This window comes from Ciconia boyciana, chromosome 1 (genome assembly GCF_034638445.1).
Source record: "Ciconia boyciana chromosome 1, ASM3463844v1, whole genome shotgun sequence".
NCBI lineage: Eukaryota > Metazoa > Chordata > Aves > Ciconiiformes > Ciconiidae > Ciconia > Ciconia boyciana.
In genome coordinates, this window is record NC_132934.1 from 104,037,022 (window position 1) to 104,061,317 (window position 24,296).

General features: G+C 40.9%; 2 long non-coding RNA genes across 2 annotated transcripts in view; one reads left to right on the forward strand and one right to left on the reverse strand.

Annotated features, from left to right (window-relative positions):
* Positions 1-24,296, forward strand: part of LOC140662472 (uncharacterized) — a 120,576-nt gene that overhangs the window by 58,315 nt on the left and 37,965 nt on the right. The window lies entirely within an intron of this gene.
* LOC140647310 (uncharacterized) lies at positions 11,077-18,667 on the reverse strand. The gene is made up of 3 exons (XR_012040707.1): positions 18,318-18,667; positions 14,202-14,334; positions 11,077-11,160 (listed from the first exon to the last, which is right to left on the reverse strand). It is a non-coding gene; the product is annotated as an uncharacterized lncRNA (long non-coding RNA).

Genomic DNA, 24,296 nt, shown 5'->3' on the forward strand with positions numbered 1-24,296 from the left:
AAATTATCACCCAAGCCACGAGCACTCCCTTCATAAACTCACTGAAAAGCAAATTAACCTTTTCTCTCTAGAATGAACTCTCCTATTAATATGAAAATCAATTCAGTCCTGTTTGTTTTGGTTAGCCCAGCCTGTCTGCACTTCCCAAGCTGAACAGTGACTGTCTAGTTAGTCACTTAAGCAGAATTAATTTTAAGAACCAATTAAAATAAAAAACACCCAATAATATAGTAAGTGATGTTCTGGAAAGCTTTTCATTACTTCATCTGTGGTTTCTAATTGCAGAACAGAATGCCTAATTATTGCCCTGATTCTTCCATCCTGACCTTGGCCCAGATCCACAGGTGGTGAACACCAGTGCATTTTAACAGAAGTCCATGTAACCCACATACTTTTTAACTGGCTGCAGATCTATGCCCTATATAGTCATAGGCATATCTTTAAGGTGATTTTTCCAATTCATGCCTTTATCAGGATCAAAATTCCCTTTTCAGGTTATAAACAGTATTTAGCACCTGCTCTCAAGTGGCATGCATGAAATCTTACTCTCAGAAACACATGGACCTTTTATCACCCAAGGAAAAATACATCCAAAGAACAGAAGTCCACCAAGATCAAAGGAACAAAGTCTGCCTGCAGTGAAGAACGAACTGTAATAGAATCCAAGTGTTGTATGGGTATGGGCATACAGGGTAATGGGAAAGGTTACACAGGATTTTCCTTTGTTCTCACTTTCCTGCAGTCCATAGCAGATGCTAAGGAGTATTTTCTCTTCTGCTTGTCAGGCCTTGTATCCTTATATAAAGAATTTCATCACCCTACTTTATGCTATCAAGTCTCCCACCGACAGGCAAATATGGTTAGTAGAAAGCCATTTATTCTTTCTATGCTCTCACCTTTTTTTCTAGACTAAGTGATATAGCTTTAGTTCTCCTACCCCCACTGCAATCAATGAATTCCTCTTTTGCGAGGAAGAATGCAGAGCAAGATGCAGCTATATCCAGTCTCACTAAGGAACAGGCCCTAAAAAATTAAAATACATGTAGACTTCTGATATCAGCAAAATAATTAAATCTGCAGTCGAACACTGACTCATGTGGTACCTTAGCAAAATGTCAAATTTCATGTTGGCACAGCATCAGTTCTGTCCCCAGGCTCTCAGGAGTGTTGTTTTAGGCTCTTTGATGACTCAAAGGAGATTGAAGGCATATGTTTTTAGGACACTTTCAGATACATATAAAAGAAAGAAAGAAGAAAGCTGAGATTCTGTGTCAAAGGCTGAAGGTTCCTGCAGTGAGAAATGTTGAGGAAAGCTCTGTTGTGCAACTCCTGCCTACCTGCAGGCTTAGGGACAGGATCCAAAGCCACATCCAAAACCACCACTGCAACCCTGCAACCACACTGATTAGCATCCTAATTTTGGAGTTGCCCAAACACCATGCGCAACTTTCTCATGTCCCTGGAGGTATAAGAAGAACTGCTGCATTCCTCAATGGTTCATAGCAAAGCTCATGTCAGCTGGGACCTAGAAACAAAAGCTTCCTCCAAACGAGGGCTGATCTGTAGGATTTTTGGAGGACATGTAGAGGATATAGAGGCAACAGCTGTTTTCTTTTAAAACGTGGCCAAAGGAGGAGGAGGGCCTACTTTTCACACAACAGCCTTGTTGTCTGGGCAGTCACCCAACAGACAAGAAAATGAGAGTTGTGCCCAGGACTGTTTCAGTGGTTTATATACTCTGGAATAAGCCAGCATTGGATAAACATCCTTGGAGGTGAGGGACCTTCTCTTTCTTTTCTGGCCCAGTGCATCTTGGGTTCATTTCCGCAGCACACTCACTTTCTCGCTGTGACCCAGCAGATATTTAACTATTTCTCACAAAGGGAAACCTAAGAGCTCTCCCATTTCCCTGAGAATAATTGCCACATTGCAAACCTTGCAAAATCTCGCACACTGCAAAAAAGGGAATTGAGAGAGCTCTCCCAGTTCCCAGGGGGGAATTGTAGACCACAGTGCACCCATGGGCTCATGCTGGCTGCCAGCACAAGCTTCTGCTGCCAGGGTCATGCAACATTTGTAAGGACAATCAAGTATACATGTAGGTCTGGATCAATTTACTCAGTGGTTGGGAAGAGGAGAGGGAACCCGGTTATAGAACGGAAAGTTAACGAAGAGGCAGGGGGAGGGAAGAGGTAAGGATACGTCTCCCTCTCATCTCTAATAATTGTACACCTGTATGCTGCTGAATTTCAGGCACAAGTGCTACTAAAAAAAGTCCTTTTTATTATAGTTGTCTCCTGAAAAAAACAGCCCATCAATTCACTGCTTTAAAAGAAATCATTACCTTTTTGCCAATGTGTACATTTATGACAGGAACACATAATTCTTTCCAGAAGTATAATTTTAGTATCTGTAAATATATTGCTGGCCTCTTTATCTTCTTGTTCTACCACTTGTCATGTGCCCCGGGCCAATGTTGCTCTAACAGCCATATTGAGTAGTACAAGCTGAGCACAAGCTTTGAGGTATTTTTATGTCTGTTCACTTGCTAAACGTGTACTCTGTTTTTTCTAATGGTGTTAAAATGAACTCCCTAGATTAAGCAGTTAATATAGGTCAAAATTAGTCCTTCAGGGATGGGCCAGACTCTATGTGCTATTCCCATTACCTGCAGGGTTAAGCTGTGGTATTTGTCTCCTTGTTTAAATTCTGTGGTGTTGTCAGGTACTTTTCAGTATGTTCAAATACCAGTGATAGCTTTGCTAAAATCAGCTCTCTGAACCTCCTTTTTAATATGCTGCTGCTTCATTTCTAACTTTTTTACGCTGATTCAGACCTACATTATTAAGGAATGCCTACACATCGCCTTTGCCCTCATAAATAGAAAGACCTCCTTAAAGCTTTCAAAGTACTTAGCTGCCCTGCACAGTGCAGTAAAGAGGGTGAAATGGAATATATTATGAAATGTCATACCCAGTCCAAATTGGATGAGCAATTAGTGAACTAATAATAAGGTTGCAGCTCTGTTTCTTCAGAAACCTTTAATTTTGACATCAATAGGCATCGTACGTATCTCAGTGTGAAATAACTTCATAGCTTTGGTTGGTCTTATGATAGCAATGCTTAGAAAACAAAATAAAGGCATCTATGGCACTGTTATGGAACGATTAAAGCTGCAGATGAAAATGCACAGAAGACAGGATAAGAAATGTAACATTAGCTAATTTACTTTGTACTTTTATACTGTCTACTATGGGAGACTGTTGAAATCTAGGTCTGGTTACACAAGTGTTGAATGACTGCTATCTTGACACTAGTCTTATTAATCTCCCTAGGCTGCCTGTATAGTCAGTGAAGAGGCAGAAGCCTTGTTTTGCCACTCCAGATTGCCCTGTCTCACTAGGCAAAAGTAGAGCCTTTGTGAATTAACCCTTCTGCCTCCCTGCATATTAGTTTACTGGATAGGTTAGAGTTATTACAACTAATCCTCACTATTTCAATTCCTGATATTTGCACATGGAAATTGAAAAGCCTTGTTTTGCACTAACATGAGCTCTTGCGTATACCTTCCTAGGTTATTTGTTTTGAAAGAAAAAGAAAGGAGACATTGTCCAAGTTTAATGGCAGTTTAGCTTTATAGGCCTCAGTACAGGATCCATCATTAAAATTAAGCATGTGCTTAATTGGTTTTCTGAATATAGATGGATTTAAGCACATGCTTAAATGCCTCACTCACTTGAGGCCCTAATGGACCATGCAAACTTAAAAGTTCACACCTCATTGAGATAAATTGAGTGGATAATCATAAATTTATCAGAACAGAAGCTGCTGCTCACTGTATATGTAGACAGCACCTTGTAGTATTGTCCTCTCTCCCCAGCTGGGATATCTAGATCTTACTGAAATAAAACAGTAGCAGCAGAATAAGAACTGTTATTTCTCACTCAGATGAGTTCAGCAATACAGTATTTGATAGTATGATGTCTGTGCATTTGCCACAGAGAAAATAAATATTTTTCTATGAAATAGTATAATTTACAAAATTAGTAGAAATTAGGTGCAAGCAAAAACCCCAAGGAAACAGAAGGTGGATTCTTTATACAAAGAATCCACCAGCTACTTCTAGGCTGTACACTGTCTTTCCTAGATATGAATTTAAGACAGATTTGTTTTATGCTTCAAATAGACAGTGCTGTCTCTCACAAGACTTGTCTGTACTAACGGACTTTGCAAAAATGTCATACTTTTGGTAACAACAGCAAAGCCCTAAAGATATTTCTACTGTAGACTGGGTTCGTGGTAATGCTAGCACTTTCAGCACTGGTCCTTTGTGTTCTGACCTGATTGTTAAGTGATATAAATCTCCATTTCCATTGTTATTCATGGTTCTGTTGTTTGCAACTATCTCCACGCTTGTGCTATGTGCCAATGGTAGCAACAAATGGAAAATCAGCAGAAAGCTCCCACTATGGACACCAGAGTGGACATAGCATTGATATAGGTTGTTGAGGAGCACTACATTGCCTTTTCCTTTCCCTCATCCTTGTTACATTTTCTATGTGACACCGTGACGGGAGCAGATTTGTAGCATGGGGCTGCTGATGCAGAAGGGTCCATTCCAGCTGTTCTCTTCTGCACCCCCTGGGTTGATGCATGGGGAGTCAGGGAAAAACTGGTCCTGTACAGGGAATGCTGTGGCAAGAAGGTTGAAGACAGAAACCTATAAGGGTCTTAAAACCCCCTTATCTTATCCCTATTTATTCTCATTTATCTAGCAAAGTTTTTTTTCAGCTGGACAAGAGTTGTTGCAATGGCTAGCACTGAACACTCTGCCCAGCAAGCCATTAACTCGTCAGCAAGCTGTTCCATAAGCAGCAGCCCAGTGAAGACCAGTGAGATGCAGACCTGTGTCTGGGTTGTCTCTGGGATTTTCTTGTATCTGATAATGATTGAAACTCATGATTCCCTCAGTAAGAAATCAGTATTTTCTGAGGTCACTTACCCCTGTGTTGAATTAGACAAAGTATGGGAAATGGTACAAAAACTTTTTGAAAGGAAGGCGAAACAGACCAAAATAAAATATTCATATAGATACCATGATCGCAAATGTCATTCCTTAGGAAATAAGGCTATGAAATTTCATTAAAGCTAATGGTGGTGGAAATGTGATGGATAATACAGTGATAGGATGAGGCTATGTGATGCTTTTTAAAATAAAGCATACAGAACAGTCCCAACAGTGGTTGCCTTTGCTTATACAAGGTTCTGCACCTACCAGCTTTTTCTTTTTCTCTATGTATTACACCTTCTAGGTTGGTTTTGAGCCATGTTAGATGATAGAATTAAAAATGCTAGAGGCTAAATGAGCATGAAGGACTGTCTGGACAGGTAACAGCCAGAAAATTCAACATCTTGTCCTTTATGGTGAATTTCATTAACCTATACACATTACATTCTATAACTATTTTGTTACCACTGCCATACAAACATTTTACTGAAGATCACAAAAGAAAGCAAGGTACTTAAAAGAACTACAGAATTACTTGGGGGGGTTTACATGTTTTACAGTAAAAGCCTAAAGAAGATAAGTCTGTCATATGTCTCTAAGGTGAAAAGATATTATACAAGAACCTACTGTGATTATGCTGATCTGTAATACAGTATTGCCATGGGTAGTAACATGACATAAGCTTTGCACTGAGTTTGCAAGGTGTCAGAACTTGCTCTGCCTGAACTTTCCTTGACCCGCCTGCAGCCTTGTTTTAGTTGGTTTAGTTGTGACAGCAATTTCTCTAACTCTTTAGACCTGTATGGCTGATTTGCTTTACTTTTGTTTATGTTTGTGTGGTACCACCATGTTTACCAGTACAGACAAATACAGGCCAGGCAGGATAAGAGAGACACAGGGTGCGGCGTGGAGGGGTACAGGCTTGGGACAATAAGATATGGGGCACAGGCTCGGCACTGGAGACCCCACAGCTATAAAGAACTCACCAATGATTAGTTAAAGAAATGCAGACCTAGAGCTGGACACAACTGGTTTTTGGGATAACAAAGCAAAGCGAACAAAGAAATAGTATCTAACATATGTAAGCCTACCATAAAAAATTGGCTATAACGTGGAGGTGCAGATCAATGAAATAAAAGCTAGGTGTAAAAGCATGTTGCAGACATATAAAAGTGACCTCGAGAGACAGAAAGAGAAAAACATCAACATGAACATTATATTCCTCCCGGCAAAGGACTCTGGGTGCTGACAACTCACTGTTAACACCACCAACACCAGAATGAAACCCCTGACCTTAGGACTAAGAGGAACACCAGAAGGGTGAGCACAACATCAGGAAAAGGGGTAGAAACTAAGTGTGTGTGTGTGTGTGTGTGTGTAAAAATTTAACTGTATTACTACTATTATTACTGAAACTTTTTCTGCATAGATGTGTTCTTTTTCTTTCCATAATAATTATATCTGGACTAATAATGATTCTTGGATTAGACTGTTAGGATCTGAATTATATTAATGATAAATTTTGACTTTATGTGTAAAGTATGTTTCCTCTTTGCCTGTAAACAAGATTTTTACCTACCTAAGGAAGAAATTTTGAAAGCATACAGCTCTTTTACACTAGTAGAAAATAGTATAATAAGATCCAGTGGTCAGAAATTGATGTGGACGAAACAATGAAATGCTATTCGTTATACGCTGCCAGCAATAATAAATGCATATCAAAATAAAAAGCAAACTGCGCAAAACAGGAAAATGTTCTTAATAGGGAAATGTTAATCAGGAATGTGCATTTCATGGTAGGAGTTTGTTTTGGCTTTGTCTTTTTGCCAATGGCAAGCTTTAGGCAAGAGGGAAATAATGTACGATAGCTCATGGAAATAGTCTGCCCTCTCTTCTACATTTGCCAAGGCGTTGCTGTTGCACTGGCTGTTAGCGCTGTCAGGCTCCCTGTTTATGCTCCCACAAGCTCTTCAAAAGAAGCGGCACTTGTTTGGGCTCATGGAGGTTTTCCATTAGGAGAGCGGAGGGGGATATCATCTACATGCTTCTTCACTCTCACTTGAGCTTAGAAAAAAATGCTCTGTGTAACGTTCACTGAAAGACCTTGGCTTTTCAGGGGCTGTGAAAGCTGTACATAAAATGAATTTTTACTGCCAAAATGGATCTTATTATTTGGAGTGTTTTAGGCTACGTTTGTACAAAGCAGCAAGTAACTGTTCTTTGGAGAGCTACGGTGAGGCTTTATAAGAACATGGAATGGAAGCAAAGAGGTCACATTAATTTATGCTTTCATAATATCGAGACTGTAAGGAAATATATTTTAAATAAGAATTGACATAGGAGACCTCCATGATAACAGCTTATATTGAAGGAAATCATTCTTATACAATATATTTCTCAAGGCTCATAAAAGATAGCAATAACAAACAACATTATGCAGTATCTGGGAAATTCTATTTACTTAAAATGCTTTCTGCTTTTATTATTATCCAGGCTCATTCCTCCAGTGGAAGTTCTGATTGCAGCTTGAGCAATGTGTATGATCTCATTACAACAGGGCTGTATTAGAAAATCTGATACTGATAGTTCCAACAATGGCACCTTTCTCTTATTATCTGTCACTTGGCTACAACAAGAGACGTGCAAATTTCCTGCCATCAGATTCTGGCAGGTGGCTGGAAACCAATCTAATATGCTGTACATATCCCACATATACCCTATTGCACTGGGAAAAAAAGCATGTTCAATATCCTGACTGTGGCCAGTTTGGAGCACAGGCTGCTGCACAGGCAGCGTTGGCTAGTGGACAGGTTTATGCTTTGCTGGGGAGTGTACAAAAAAGGCATCATGTAGGCCGTAATATGGATACACGTCAACATGAATCTTTTGACCGTACACCCTCAAGTAAGTCACAGGCAGCTTTCAGGGCAGTCATTCATTGATTTCTAGCAACCAATTCCTTATTTCCCCATCATCACTTTTCTACTGCATGTTCATGTCCAAGGCCGGCTTGACCTTGCCTTTGATTTTGCCTTTGAAAGGTCCAAGAGGCTAGGTAGTGTCACTTAGCTCCAAGGGCTCACAAATATTCAAGACATATGCTCCCAGATTTTGTTGCTGCAATGAGAGAGGGAAGGAGGAAGAGCTACCTCTCTTTCTCCCTGTACAGCTCTCCTATGGTGTTTCGACATTACTCCTTAGGTATCCTCTACTTTTGTAGGGTTTGTCAGTACTGACAGCTACAACTGGTGGTGTAGGGTTACCTGCTCACAAGCCTTGCACCAGCAGGGCCATGCAATAGAAAGCAAATTCTTCCTGTCAGCCCGAAGTTAATGGTTTTGCAGCCTTTTAAATTAAGATTTATTAGGGAAAAAAAATTACAAAATATTACACACAGTAAAGCAGGATAACCATCTAAGCAGGGAAAATTCAGAAGCTATGAAGTGAGAAATAAAACACATGAAAAGCTGGAAAATCAATATCCCTCTTGAGAAGGATGGGTCTTTTTCTCCAGGCTTTCTTTCAAATTTAGCAACTTTCAGTGTTTCTGTGGTTGAGAGAAAGTGTCCTCTCCTCTGACTTCTCTTTGGAGTCCTTAAGGTCACTTTCTGTCATTTCTGAGGCTTGGTGTAGGTCTGCCCTCCACTGCAGGTAGCCTCTTGCTCCCTTCAGAAGTCCTCCAGTCCCCACTCTTTCAGGCTTTTCCCTGCTTTCCTCTTCTCGCACCACTTGTCCTGCCCTGCCCTCCAGAGGGATTGGCAGTCTGGCTTGCTTGGATGCTTTTATGGAAGGCACAGTTTCCCTTCCTCCCTTCTTTTTAGGGTGTTCCCCTTCAAACCACAGTACAGTCACCATGACCAGCCTTCCTTTCTGCTGCCCCTCTTCACAACATTCCTATAATGATATAGCATGATATAAATACAATATGCCATGGTGGAAGTACCTGCTCAGGAACTACAATCACATTAACCAGCCTGGCCTGCTCTAAAACCTGTTTGTGGCAACGGCGGCACAAACCCTTGGCTGAAGGGAGCATGCTGCCAGCTCCCCTGTTCCTTTCTTGCCTTTTTCTGATTCCATAACATGTTTTCCTTTGTTGCTCAGTTGTTGATAAGTCTTGGTGGAACTCTCATGCTAGCCATTTTGAAGATATTTTCTGACAATCTGGTAGACAGACCTGCTGAAACAGAAAATTTCAATTTTGAGAATATTACTTTTTTTCTGAAAGAATAAATCAGAGCAAAGTTGCTAAACAAAAGCTAATGCCTTCCCTTTGTTTATGAATGCACATCTTGATGAAATCCTGTGACTAGTTAGCTGCTTAAAACATTTAACATTATGAAGTAACAAAACCATGAATTTTGTATAAGATGTTTTCTGGAAGGTCTTTCATGTTGCTGATTGCCATCTTTCTTAGTGGAATAAATCCTTCTGCTTGGAGTTATTTCAATCTTCACAGCTGACATCTCAAAGTAGCTCATTTATTTGGGGAGTAAAACAGATTTAATGAACCATGGGAAACACATGATTTTTCAGAAGTGACCATAATGACAATGGTTCATAGATAATAACAGGCTATTTACCTGTGCCTGAATTGCTTCAAATTTATTTCCTTCAGACAATTTCCTAACCTTGGCTACAGTAACAATATCATAGAGCTAAAGGTCCACAAGCAATTTGTTAATTAAAATTAATGTTGCATATTGAGGTGTTGCATTAAGCACATAGGTCTTCTCAAAGAAAGCATGATCAGCTAACCAAACAAATCTTTGGGTCTGACCAGCTTAAGAGGTGAAGGATTTCTCTCTTCAGCTGCCTACAACCTTTCTGGCGGTTGTATACACTTATAATCGGCATATCGTTAGGATTATTGATTCTCCTCTGTAAAGTGTAAAGCCTGTTTCTTTTGATGTCTAGGTTATTGGATTGATGTGCTTACCAAAGACGGCAAGAAACTCTTTTACATTCTTATGTGAGCTAATCAGATTTACATATAATCTGGTCAAGTATGATGGATTAGATGGATGGGTGATTACTGGAGACAGAATCAACACTAGAGCTTTTCCTGCATGCCAAATGCTTCCTATCTAGAGTTTACTGAACGCTGGGAGTGAAGAGAAAGTAGAGAGGAATTCAGTCTCACTTGTGTAAAAATTTAAACTGATACATAACATAGCAGAAATTTCAGGGTTAACATGCATACATATGTAAGAAATATATATACATAAAAGTAACCAGAAAAAAAACTGGGAAATGAAATCGATTCAGCAGAGGCAGTTAGATATCCCAGGTTGGTTTTCTGTGAGATTTAGACACTTGAATCCAAGAACACAACTCACAAAACCTTGCTTAACCTCCCCAGCATCCAAAAGGCTAAGGATACTTGGGTTTTCACCAGAAAGTTCCCTGGTGTAGCCTATCTTGCACCTCATCCTGCTCAGAAGTGACAAAAAGCAGCACCTCTCTCCTAATATCCCCTTCTGTGTAAGGAGGAGCCAAGGCTTCTCCTTCTTGCTTTGGGGACTGTTTTGAAATGTCCTTTAATGCCCACAAATTCAAGACATCGTCCTCACTGGGCTACAAGACTGTGCTCCATCTTCTGTCCCTCCTCTTTGGCCCCAAAATAATACGCCTCTGTAAAAACATAGAGAGAAATTGTCCATTCTCAGATGGTAGATTTAGGTACCTAAATCTGTGAGACCACTTGGGTGCTAAGATCCTTTGATAATCTAAGAGCTGGAGGAGCCCAGTGTCATTGGCTTTCATTGGGCAGGCAGGATTTCATCTTGGGGATCATTCAAGTGCTTTAATAATATCTGGTTTAGATTTAATTATGCACCTGAGCTTGGATTTACTTTACATTAATATTCTGATGTAGCATAAATGCCAAAATACATAATATAGCTTTCACAGACAAGCCTGCATTTCAGACTAAACTCCAGGATCTACATAACAGAATATGATTTTTAAACATTTTTGAGAGACAATTTTGGCATTTGTGTAAAGAAAAAGGAGGTAGAGAAGAGAGCTGCAGTGATAATTCCCAATAAACGAAGTAATCCTGATACCTTTTTTCACATGCATCCCACATCTTTGCAAGGATATGTACTGCATCTTCTATAAGTGGAGAGTTTTGAGATGTGCAACATTTCCTGTGTAACAACATATCAGTTTCAGGTTGTGATGAGAAAAAATTGCTTTCAAATATCACGGGTTCAAAAGTGCAGCTGAAATTTTAAAGTATTAGTTTCACATTCTGCTTAAGAAAAACTGTGAAAAGACAAGCAGAGAGGAGACTGAGGATAAAATTCCAATAAAAATAAGATATCTATATCTAGCCAGACAGTTGGTATTATATATATCTATATAATACTGTGTGCATGACGAATATGGTAACAGAGCATTAAGGCTGCATGGTTAGGCAGTCAAAAGTTTGGAAACAGCCTAGTTAAGGTTGCTCACTGTGCTGCTCTGCTCCCTCACATTGTGAACACATTATGCCTTTTTTTAACTGCAATACTTCTCTGCATACTCTTGCTCAGATAGATAGAATAAATATTTCTTTTATATAACCTCAGGAAACTTGAAATGTTGTTTATTCCTCTAAGCATTTGTGGAGTTTCATTATCATAGTGGTGCAGACAGTAACACAGATGCTCAAGCTCGTTTTGAGCCTTTTGTACCATTCAGATGGCACAGAAGGGCCATAAACCAGACAACACCAACCCACCTCTCCACTCTCCTCCCATATTTCCTTCTGCTGTGTCTGATGTGGATGTTTTTCTCCTACCTCCCTCCTTCTGCCATTTTTGCGTGGTTAAGTAAAATGAAACACAGCAGTACAGCTTTTTAAATGAGGAAAAAGAACAGGCAAGAGCCCTCCTCCATCATCACTCCTATGCATAACAAAAGATGCAAGGCAGCATCTCCTGCAAGTCTTCATGTGACTTGTCCTTGTCTGTCTCTAAGGCCAGGGCGAAGACTCTCCAAGCCTAGAGGATCTAGGTCTAACTTTTATTTTATAGCAGTCATGGTCATGCTTTACCTCTCCCACCCTCCTCCCACAGACACATGGTGTCCCTAAGTCCTCTGGAAGGACTACTGAGCCTGCAGAGAGCAACCTTTTCCCACTCGACTTCTGAGGTGGCCTTCTCGGCTCAGTATTGTCAGTCAACAGAAAAGCTCCCCAACTACAGTGTAGCTAGGAGTCAGTTCACCCACAAACTCAACTGCCTGATAAACAAGCAAGCTTTAACTGCCACTCTCTGGAGTATTTTCTTGACTTAGAATAGGCTCTCTAAATATGATTCTTTTAACTTTCATGCTTGTGATTTGCATGGCTTCTAACCTGTCATTCTTGAAACAGTGCACAGCATCGCAAATCCTGTACCCACCAAAAAGGGGACCAGCCTATTACCTCTTTAAAGAAAAGGTAGGTAATTAAAACTACAGCATCTACTCCAATCCCTTTGACACTCATCCAAACCCACTGATATTGATGGTCTCACAACCGAGTTGTCCTGATGCAGACCTGGACAATGAATTCTAATGACAATCTAACTCTGAGGGTCCAAATAATTGCTGGACCATCTTATGGACAGAGGAAAATATTTGTAATAAATTTAAAGATACCCAGTACATCCATGTTCTACATTGTCGGACAGTCTAGAGGGCAAAATCACAGCTGCATGCATATCACTTCCCCTTCCAGGTAGGGAGTGGGCAAACACCCTGTTTTGGATGTGGTTAATAACTTTACTAGCTCCAGATTATTATCAGCACTCATCTGCTAGAGATCACTGCCCTAATTTCTGAAACTGCAGAACATGGGCGCTCTTTCATTCATATTCGTGTTAATTCTGCAAGGTTATCTTACGTCATCTTCATCATCAGTTTAAGCTAAGCTGGAAGTCTTGGCACTGAGGCAGATGAGGAGCAGCCACCAGTAGCTTTCTACCAGGACTTCTGTACATGCATAACCCCCAGCGGAGAAGCAGGGACAAATAGGGAGGGGTGCATACACTTGCAAAGCAAAGGCATTTGTATGCCTTTGTTGTATCTGCTGGCAACTTCTTATTCCCATATTTGTTTTCTCATAGCTGAGGCTTCAACGTTAGCTTGATTCTTACATGTTCTCTGTAATAGGTGTGCAGGGGATTCAAACCCACTTTACTGCATGGCTGACTAAGAGACTAAGGTAAAAGGGGCAAAATATAGACTGTTAGCTTGAGGTGGAAGCAACATAGAAAAAATTCTCATATTATATCTTTTCAGCTTCTATTTCATTTTGGAGGACAGCATAAAATTCTTAGGTGGAGTGATGGTTTTAAAGCTTAAGGAATGCAACATGATTCTGTAATGTGACTCCATGATCATTTTCTTCTATAAACCTGAGCTTAGCTTAATAGATTTCTATACTAAAGTTATGTTGGGACAAAGAGGAAAACATGGTGTGTTGAAAATTCAGAGCAAGATCAGCAGGCTGTAAGAAAAAAAGAAAAAAGGTTTAACTGGGAAGGTCAGCAACTCTTTAGCAATTTTATTATAAATAACTCAATGATATTGTATAATTCCCATGATTGCCAGAGACCTCATTGATTACTCACAATGGTACTGCATTAGGATGCTGATAATGAGATGTTTATTTTAATAACTATTCTTGATGTAGATGTACTAGTTTGCAGAAGCACTAGGTTAAGGATACTTCAGTTAAGTGACTCCTGAATGAATTTAACATAATAAGGAGGACAGATGGGCTTTTAACTCCGTAGCAACAGTAAAGAAAACAAGACATCACTGGAGCATAGATCTTTTCATGCTGTTCTTTTTGCAAATACCATGTACTGCCTTTCAGCACATTAGCTATTTCTGCTTAGGATGGTTATATCATATAAAGAACTCAGAATTTGAATCAATAAAGGCTAGACACTTCTGACACTTATGTTAAGCAGCAGCTTACCCTGGGAAGAACAATTTTCCACGTGTCTTTGACACATACTGTAATAAGTGGAACTGCACTGGAAACAAGGTAATGGGTACCTTCAGCAACGGTTGCAGATCCTGGCCTAAAATTAGTGATGAAAATAACGGGTTTTGATTTTTACCATGAAAAATTAGATTGTTTCTACCTGTTCCTGTTTCTCATCTCCACTTTGCAGGCAAATCTTGGTTCCCTTTACTGCCCCCATAATACCTCTTCGATGAGCACATTTCAATATGTGAGCTATCATCCAGCGTAGAAAGCTCTCCTGAGAATCCAGCTGCAAGTCCATTTCTATGCTCAAAGCCGTTATCACTCTGTCTGGATCCAAAGGCATTCGTAACATCTACAAACAATCATGGAACACTAAGGATGCAGTTCCAGCAATTGGAATTTAAAAATCCATTTCAAATACAGAGGTACTGTAATCTGTACAAAATGATTAGATTTCACACAACTACTGAACTATTTTGACAATTTAGTCCTTAAAAATCTGTACCAATAACTACATTGCAAAACACAGAGGCAACAGCACAGCATGATGCAAGTCTCTGATCTCAACTTAATCTTTAAAAATAAAATGACCTAGAAAGATTTTTTTTCATTTCTTATGTAGCTGTGGGTTTTGTGTTACACTCTGCAGACAGGAAAGGCCTGGAGAGGATTTCATTTGCTACTTCTCATTGTAATTTCTGTTGAGGCGCCACTTACCCTCATTAATCTTACAACAGACTCTGCCCAGCACCTTGCCATGTAAGCGTGACTCCCCTGTTGGGAAGCCCGAGCAGGATGCTTGGTATAACTTCCAACATTTGGGCCAACACGTCATAGGTGATGTATGAAAATTTCTCTAGACAGCTTTCAGAGTTGTAGCTGCAGCCACAGTCTCCCACTGAGGCTTTGCAAAAGTCTTTTGGGGAAAGTGGCCAGTCTCCTGTTATCCTTGCTTAGTCTGTGTTGGGGTTTGAGGAAACCCAAGACTTTCCCTGCCCAACACTTCAAGCCCTGTCAGCATCAGTGCTGCTCCATGGACCCTCTGCTTTCTGTACCTGATGCAGTGGTGTGTGGATGAACCCAAAGGGAGGCTCTCAAAGGATGGGCCCATGAGTCTCCACCAGTATTAAGCAGTCTCATTCACCTCAGGTGCCCTTTAGACAGTACAACAACCCCAGCCCTACTCTGGATAGATCTGTTTATAATTCAGATGTAATATTACTTCCCAGCAGTAAAATGAAACAAATTCATTGACATATATACAAGGAAAAAGTTGGGCAGGGCCATAGAAAGGTCTTTTTGAAGTAAAACGCATGCACATATACATGTATACCCGTGTGTGTATGGATATGGATATACAGAGAAAGGAATTAGAGAAGGTACAACTTTTACATATTCTCATGTCTGATAAATAAAGGAACTGTCACATGTATGCCTGTCCTTTTAATAGAAAAGGGGTTATAAGGGGTCTCTGCTGATTATTACAATCTGTCATGCTTTCACATAAAAAAATTACACCAAACATATAATGAAAATATTTTAGTGGATGCTCAGCCACTTTGAACCAAGTTATCCATCCTGCTTTGCAAATACAAGCTGTAATAGAGGGAAATTTTCTCATCTTTTCTCCAGAACAGAAAAAGAAGTATCAAACCAAAGTTTATGGTAGTTCATCTTCTTACACAAAGACAAAGGAATTAAACTGTACAAGGACCAATTCAGGTTCATGATATCTATTTTAATAACCACGATCAAGGCTAGATTTTCAGTCACAGTTTTTTACTTTGAATCTTAAACTCTAAGAGGTTCCCTGGAGACTCCGTGTTAACATGCATTGTAGAATATAAAACATATCCATAATGCTCAGTTTTATTAATTTTAACTAAAAACAATGTCTGTGTTTAAAATTTTATCTTCCTATTAAGTTAGATAAAAGCATTAACTCTATTTTCTGTATAATTCTTTTTAATAATCTCAGATGTTTTTTTACTTTCTAAGATTAAGAATCTTATGGGAAGACTTCTCTGACTTAACCCCATACACAGATTTGTCTTTGACCCTACTCAAATCTCTCTCTTGTTTGCCAGAAGACATTGTAAAGATAATTTTCAGGCAAATGCACTATCTGAAAAATAAAACCAGTTTTCAGTCAAGTCTAAAGGACAAGATACCACAATAATAGCTGCTCGTATGATTTACTAAAAGAGCAATTCTTTAAAAAAAAGGTGTGAGACCAAAGAATATTAACAACAGCAGAAGATCCATATATAAACCAGGGCAGAGAGAGTATTTAAAGAAAAGAGAACTCATCATTATTTTACTTAATCCCACATTTTTAAATTTGGTGCCTAGCCCTTTCACCATGTTTCTACACAAATTTAAGCTGGTTAGAGATCTCTCTCCACCTTCACTTCAATTATTGGAGCTGTAGATTCCTTAACAGTGAAAAGAGGACCACAACACTTCTCTGCTTCACCAACCAGTCCAATTTTTAATTACTAAGGTACAGAAAAATACTTTCTACCTTTATGCCCAATATAAGCCTCATTTTTATAATCTGCAAGCATTTCTTCCTTAAAGTTCCTCTTCCCCTGAATAAGGCAGTTGGTTCCTTGAATGTTTTCCTCAGCTGTTCTGTCCCCTGTCCTCTGTTTTATGGTCTCTGCAGCCAGTATTTAAACAAACACTTCAACGCAGAAAGTTCATCCTCTGTGCCCACAAATATATAAAACAGAAAGCTGATATATATATATCACCTTTCTATACTTGCTTCCCCTCCTGCTTTCAGTATACCACAGCAAGTATGAGATGTGGATGAGAGTGTGCAAGGTAGGGCAGAAGGGGAAGCAACACAAAATTGCTCTTGAAAAGCAGGAAAAGATGCTGTTTGGTATTCACAAAGTATCAGAAAGGTAAATGCAAATTTGCCCTTGAAGAAAGGAATGGAAAGGCAAAAGACACTGGAAGGAATTTAGGAGGCTGAGTTCAAGTTTTCTTTTAAGTTTCAAGTTTGTCTGAAACAGAGTTTGACTCTCAGTGCTGCTGACATTGCATAAAGTGAACACACCAGCGAGGTTTAGATGAAACCTAGCTAAACAGCAGCAGATTTCATGCTGTTCTAATACAGACCCCTGTGAAAGCACAACTGTTCGGAAAAATATGTAATATACTTCAAGTATGTGGGCCTGCAAACCTCAAGAGGCACCACTGCAATGGTTCTAGCCGAATGACTTCTAATTTGACACTGAAGAGGCAACCTACCAAGTAATAACTATGAAAACTGCACAGGGACAATAATTCAGCTTACCGTAGCTGTGTTTTAAGCACAAGGAGATCTGCTATATATTAGTGCTAACCTTAACACAAAGCTTACCTTGCTGTCAGATGACTGCTCTGTTTTTTAATGTGTATGATCCAAACAAAAAACAAATCATAGAATGTGTTGTAAACACAGACATGTTTGATGTACCACACTGCATACACTAAAAGAAAAAACAGAAGCATTTGTAGCAGAAGAACTAGCATGAAAAACAAAATAATTCTCCCTCTGACATCACTGGCAAACCACCCATGATTTCACTGGGCAGGGCAGGTAAAATCTCTCTAGATGTCTCAGCCAAGGACCGTAACTGAAGCCCTGTTCATTACAAACATAAACCTTCCTTCCCATATAGCACTTTCGTATTCAAAGAACTGCTTGAGCAGTAGCTGATCAGCACAACAGCTCAATGGTAAGAGTACTGTGTCTGTTTTCCAGAGGCACAATGGAGTTCAGCAGTACCAATCCAGGCCCGAACAGGAATTAAAAATCCCAAGTTCTGGCCTGGCACTAGTTCCTTCTAGTCCCCATGAATCTAAAAGCAAGCATTAAGGAGAATAGTCATTTATTGATGCTGTTCTGCACTACTATGCATAAGACGCATACTTAATTCCCAGCCCCTTGCTCTGCAGAGAGCACGAGCACTTAAACCAGAATGTCTCATCATGTCAGTAATGACATCTCCAGGGATCTCCAGTGTAGGGAGGATGGGCTACAGAATCTGAGAAAGTGTCTGATTCTGTCTTTCTTGGTGCAAATGCTGATTCCCTAAAATAAGAGCACAAGAAGCTGCTGCAACACGGCGTTATTAAAATTGTTAAATATATGTTTATTAATGAATACTGAGTTTTATTAATCAGCTAGACCCCTCTGGTTTTGAGAAATCCTTTAAAAAAGTGTGAACACAGGGGCGACAAACAAAGATGCAGAAAAAAACGCGTACGCCCTGTGTAAAGAAAGCGCAAGACATAAAGCACAGAAACACACCGCAGAGGCACAGCAAAGAACGTAGATACCTGGCTACATCATCGGTTGACTAATCCAGTCATCAGTCAGGACTAATAGGAGCTGTACGTTTTTATTCCGCAGCGCTTCAAAATCTGGGTCAGCCAAAAACCACCCCCCCCGCCGCCTGCCTGCCGGGCCCCGGCGTTGCGCGGTAGAGGGAAGCATTGCCGACGCCGGCCGCTCCGAGGAGCCAGAAGGCAGCAAACCGCTGCCTAAAAAAAGAGAAATCCAAGCGGCAGCGATGTCCATTTTGTTTCGAACACAGTCTCTGTGAGCATTATGAAACTTTGGAAATGCTTAACACCTCCTGGAAGTCAAGGAAGATCGTATTTATCACGCCTCCAGTAGTAAAAGGGCTGACCTGTCCTGAATGCACGTAGGAAATCATTATGGTGTTCGGAGAAGGTTTAAAAAAATTATTTGAAACACTGGCAAGCTATTTGCAGGCTGTGGCGTGAGCATCCGCTACGGGAGTCCCAGGCGGGCGGGGAGCGGTGGGAGGCCGGCGCCCTTCCCCGGCTGGAGCCGGGACCCGGGCGCGGGCCGCCCGCTCGGCATTAACTAGTTACCGGGAAAACACGCGGAAAGGCGGGCTGTGCTACCCGGCAGCTCTGAGGGCTGCTTTCCGGCAGCTCTGAGAGCTGAGGGCCGAGGAGACGAGAGGAAAGGAGGCGAGGGCTAGCAGAGCGAGCAAGCCTTTCGAAGAGGAGGCGGTGCGCGGGGGCCGGGAGCAGCGACCGGCTCTGCCGCCTCCCTCCCCGGCAGGCCCGGCCGCCGGGCTGGGGCCAGCGCTCAGCTGCGCTGCGGGGCCCTGGGCAGGCGGCGGGGCCGTTCAGCCCAAGATAAAAGCCTGTGCCTACGTAGGCGCAGGAAACACACGCCGCCTGCGACTCTCAGCCAAGAGCCAGAGGCAGCAATGCCTGCCCGCTCCTCGAGGAGATGAGCAGGATGGGGAAGGGAGAAGGTGCGGCTGTGGCATTGCCCTGGGAGCTTGTGCAAGCCCTTCGGCGACTCCTGTGACAAAATCCACATAGCGGTTGGGGGTTTCCTTGAAACAGCCTTTTGTCTGAGGAGGTTTTGTCCAGCTCGTATTGAAGACTTTGCGAGCTTTTCCAGACCTCTGAGATGTTTCGCTGTGCGAAGGCTCTACCGCGTGCCTGGGCCTCTCAGGTGGGTTATGGCTCTGCTTTGGCCGTGGTCCAGGCATGCGCTGAGATGCTCAGGGTTTCTGTAGCTGTGCCGTGTAGCTCTGCTCAACGAGGCTGATGCTTCCAGGACATGTTTGCCGGATCTGCTGAGAATGAGCTCGGTGTATGATACATCCCCGAAACAGTACCTTTACTGCTTGTGCACAGAACAAGTGTTTGGCACACAGGTACATGCTTCTGCCTGGGAAATCCCTTGTAGATACAGATGTGTGGAGAGGCGAGAGTAAGCAGTGGTTTGGATGTAGCAGGGAAAAGAAGGCTTTGAAGGCAATTTGCCCCAGAGGAATGACTCAAGTGCAGTGACTTCCTCATGTTTTCACATATATTGTGCTTAAAGTCACATAAACTTGGGCATTAGAGTGCAAGCCACTCTTCCACAGACACCTGCTTGTCTTCAGCATTGCATACTTTCTATTATAAATAACAGCAACACCTTGCTTTTGTGGCAGAATTGCGAATAAAATCTCTTATAAAATCAGCCAGTGCTGTGCAGACAGCTTCAGCCCCCTGCAATCAATACTTCATGGATAAGTTGATGCATGCACTCTGAAGAAAATGAAACGAAATGTACCATGTCATTTTACATAATCCAAGAGCCGATAGCCTTCATTTTCTGAGCCACCAAAACAAATATATAAAATAAGGAGATTCAGAGGCTCGAGTTAAATCTCAGTATATTTTGCATATTTTTTTTTTCAAAAAATGTCTCAAAACCTTTTTAAGGGGGGGAAGAAACAACTAAGAGTGCCATAGCACTTCAGACATAGGCTGAAAAAATGGTGTAAGTTGGGAAAAATGCTGCATAAACACCCTTCTTTCTGTGTTATGCTGGCTGCCTGACACATTAGATAAGTCAGTGAAAGGCAAAAGCTTTTAGTATCTGTCATCTGAATTCACCTCAGGACTTCAGTTTTCAACTTTGTTTAGGTTCCTATAGCACCCAAAAAGAATATGAGGGGAATACTCCTGGGACCGTGGACAACCAGAGCCAAGCCCATGCTGTAAGAGTGTGGTCTCACAGTCCCCGGCTCTCCTTGCCTTTGTGGCTTTGCGGCTATTAGATTCACATGCATGTGCAACCATAAAAGGTTGTTTCGATGATGAAAGCCCTTCAGGATCCCTTGTTTAAGCACCATGACTTTCACATGCAGGTGATGGCTTGTGCAAGTCCTGTCAGCTTCAGGTACTGATTATTCATCCAAACACGCATATGGGCACTCTTTTGTGTATGGCTGGATATGCACAAAATTGATGGCTAGGTTGGAAAATACTGGCTTGCATTAAAGATGGAAACATTCCCTGTTCATGTTTGTCCTCTTATTGTTTGAAATAGGTTTCACCTAAGGGTCAATTTCTTCCCATAGAATGATTTCAGACAGTTACTCTGATAATACAATTTATCAGATGTATTTATGCAAGAGAGATACTTGGCAGTTACATGAAAATTAAAAAAATATGTGTTTTATATTATTTTTAACCAATATCATGGCAATTGTCATATAAATAAATAAATGTTAAAAAATAAACTGAGACACAACCTCATGTCTGCCAAGTTGGCAATTATGTGCCTAAATACCCTGACAAATCTGGAACACTACAGTACTACAGCTGGTCCTACCTCTCTAAGTTACCCTTTCTTTATTTCCAGGGAAAAAAAACCAAAACCAAAACAGCTGAGAATTTTGAGAAAGAAGAAGAAAGAGGTTGCCCTTTATGTAGACACTCATCCCTGTACTGGAATATTTACATATATGCCTTTACTTTTGCAGATTTTTACATTTACTTTTTGCATTCCTGCACAGCTCTGTCAATTGACCTGATTTACAAGATGAAATAAAAAGTTAAAAAGATAAGGATAAAGCAAACACTACAAAATCCTTTAGTTTGGACACCAATACAACTGATACATATTATTTGAATCTAGTACTTCTTGGGCAATATTTGTGTTCTATTTAATCAGGTAAGGTCTCAAGAGAACAAGCAGTTGCTGACTAGTCTCTTTCTAACCTAGGGCATCAGCCAGGTTATCCTAAATCCTCTAGCTTTTCTGCAATGTGCTGTTAGAAACCACTTCATGATGAGTTCCCAAGACATTTGAGAGATAGACCTCACTACCTAGGGGGGCCTTGTGGTGAGGGCAGTGGCCCTGCTAGGAAAGCAAAGTTAGAGTCTGCATGGAAGGTCCACCTTTCAAGTCAGTTGAACCAAGGGCTGAGAAGAAGACAGTGTTTTAGTGTAAATGGAGATGTCAAAACTGACCAGCAAAAGTCAAAACAAAGCTATCCACAGCAATCGCCGTAGTACCAATTATTCAAGAACAGAATCTGTTGCTAGGTGCTGGCCAGGAAGAAAATACATGCGCTGTCTTCCCTGTTTTCATCTCCCCCGTCAGCTTGCCCCACTAAGTTATTTCTGTACTACTTTGTCTCCTCACTTTAGTCTTTGTTCTTGCGTTTTTCATCACAGTGCCTCCCTAGAGCCTTTTCCTCATCCTGGGCTACTAATCTGTGGGATGGTAAACCCAAAAGACGAAGCTTTTTCCTGCTGTTGCAGTCAGCTACTTTTTTTTTTTTGTTCTTGCTCTGCTTGTTCTCCCATTCTCACTGATCTCCTCTGAAACACACAGGGCAGAGGACAGTAAAGAAGCACAGAAAGAGGGAAGAAGTATAAGTGAAGTTATTGCCCAATGCAGAAGGCTCAAGTTACAACATCTTTAGATGGAAAAACTATCAGAAGTAAGGTTTTAGAAGAAGAAATGTCTTCCCTGCTGACAGCACCGTGAGGGAGAGCTTCAGGGCAGAATTTTAAAAACAGAGGTTGTCTTGACCTCTCTCCAGCCTTGCATGGTGCTTGGCATGATAGAGTAAGGAAAAAAATTTATACTGGGCCAGACACAAAGACACATCACATTGCAGATGATGCAGAGGTGCAATAGCCCCTCTGATTTTTCTGTGGCTCTGGATGGCAAAACTGGGATACTGCATTCAATATGACCACAAGAAAGATTTGAAAACAGAGAGTTCAGAAAACAGCAACAAAATAATTAAGGGGCTGGAGGGATTTGCCTATGAGGAAGATTAAAAGAACTAAATAAATATGTATAGTTTGGCTAAGCAATAACTAAGGAGAGGCATGCTAACCATCTACAAATATTTGACTGGCATACACACTAGGGAGGGAAAGGAATTACTTAGCATGAAACAAGCAGGTATATCAGGGAGTAATGGGATGAAATTAAGAAATGGAAAATTGAGGCAGAATTTAAGGCAAATCCTCCTGACAATGAATTCTAATAGTCTGCGGAAAACATACCAGCAAATGTGCAATAGGGAACAGTCCTGCATTGATAAGAAGGGGGACTTAAATGACTTGCTGGGCCTTTCCAATCTCAAATATTTATGATTCTATAATTAAGTATTATTACATTTAATGACATGTGCCATTTTTTTTTCTGCAAATTCTGACTGTTGCCCCAGGTCAGAAGTGTGCAATTATTTCCCAACTAAAGGTCTTATATTTTAACCCATTAATTCTCCTAAAATTAATTAGATAGGTCTTTTTTTTAACCTAAATTGAGTTTTTGTTAATGCATTTTCTCTTATTTTCAAATAACAGCTATCTGCTCCTACTAGTAACTCATAAATCCCTCTTTATGCAAGGCAAGCATGCATACTTAAGGCTGCATGGCTCAGTGCCTGAACCTGGTCAGCCTCAGGTTGAACGCCTGCTGTGTTCAAGGGAACTGCTGTTCCAAAGCCCAGATGAGCACAGAGGCTCTTCTTACTCTGAGGATGAACTGCATGCAACAAAGAAAAAAAAATGTTACACGGTATTGCCAACTAAGAGCTGCTTACAGAGCTTTGAACCTAGAGCGTGTCCATCTGAAGAGCTTCATGTCACCACTTAACCCTGTGCCACAGCACCGTTCATTAAATGTAAACAGGGGTTTACGTGGTAGTTGCCCAAGCTCCCAGTCAGTATCACAGCTGGTGGATAGCAAGTTTCCTCTATTTTACATTGGCAAACTCCTTCATTTTGGTGCATATGCCTGCTTCTGCCAACATATACTCCAAAATATCTCCTGAAATGTGTAAAAGTCTAGGAAGTGATCAGAGGACTGTGGTCTCATGTGAGCAGTCATTTTGGGGATCCAAGTAGTTTGCTCTGATCTGCCTCAGATAGCATGGGCTACCTGAGGTAGTTGTAGAAGACAGTGTTGTAGTTTTTGCTTATATTCTACTATTGGATGTGTGACAGGCACAGGACCCCAAGAGAGTTTATACAGTCTAATTTTTTGTGAATTATTATATAAATATATCTTTTGTCCAGGTAACAGTGCTGTTCACCTCCCACTGTGGAAGGGCATCTGTAATGCTTAACGTTTTTGTGATACTTTCTTTTGGTTTCCCCATGTATTACAGCTGCAGACTGGATAATTTACTAACAGTATACCAACATTCATATTCACTTCATTCTTGCCTACTTGCTTAAAGCTCCTTTTTATTATATGTGCTGGACTTCAGCCTCACCCAAGGCAGTAAATGACAGCAGAGTTTCATCTGGAATTAGGATGTGGTGACAGTAATGCCTACAAACATTCTGGTGTAGCACAGCTAGCATGGGCTTTGTCATGAAGGACGAAATGTATCTCTCTCCAGCACCGTCACGTAGTCACCTCTTCGTTACCTAACACAGGAGTGCCTCTGACCCACGAGCCTCGTGCACTTGCCTGCCTGCATGTCTGATAGCTGGTCCACTGAGGAGATCAGAGAATGTGTG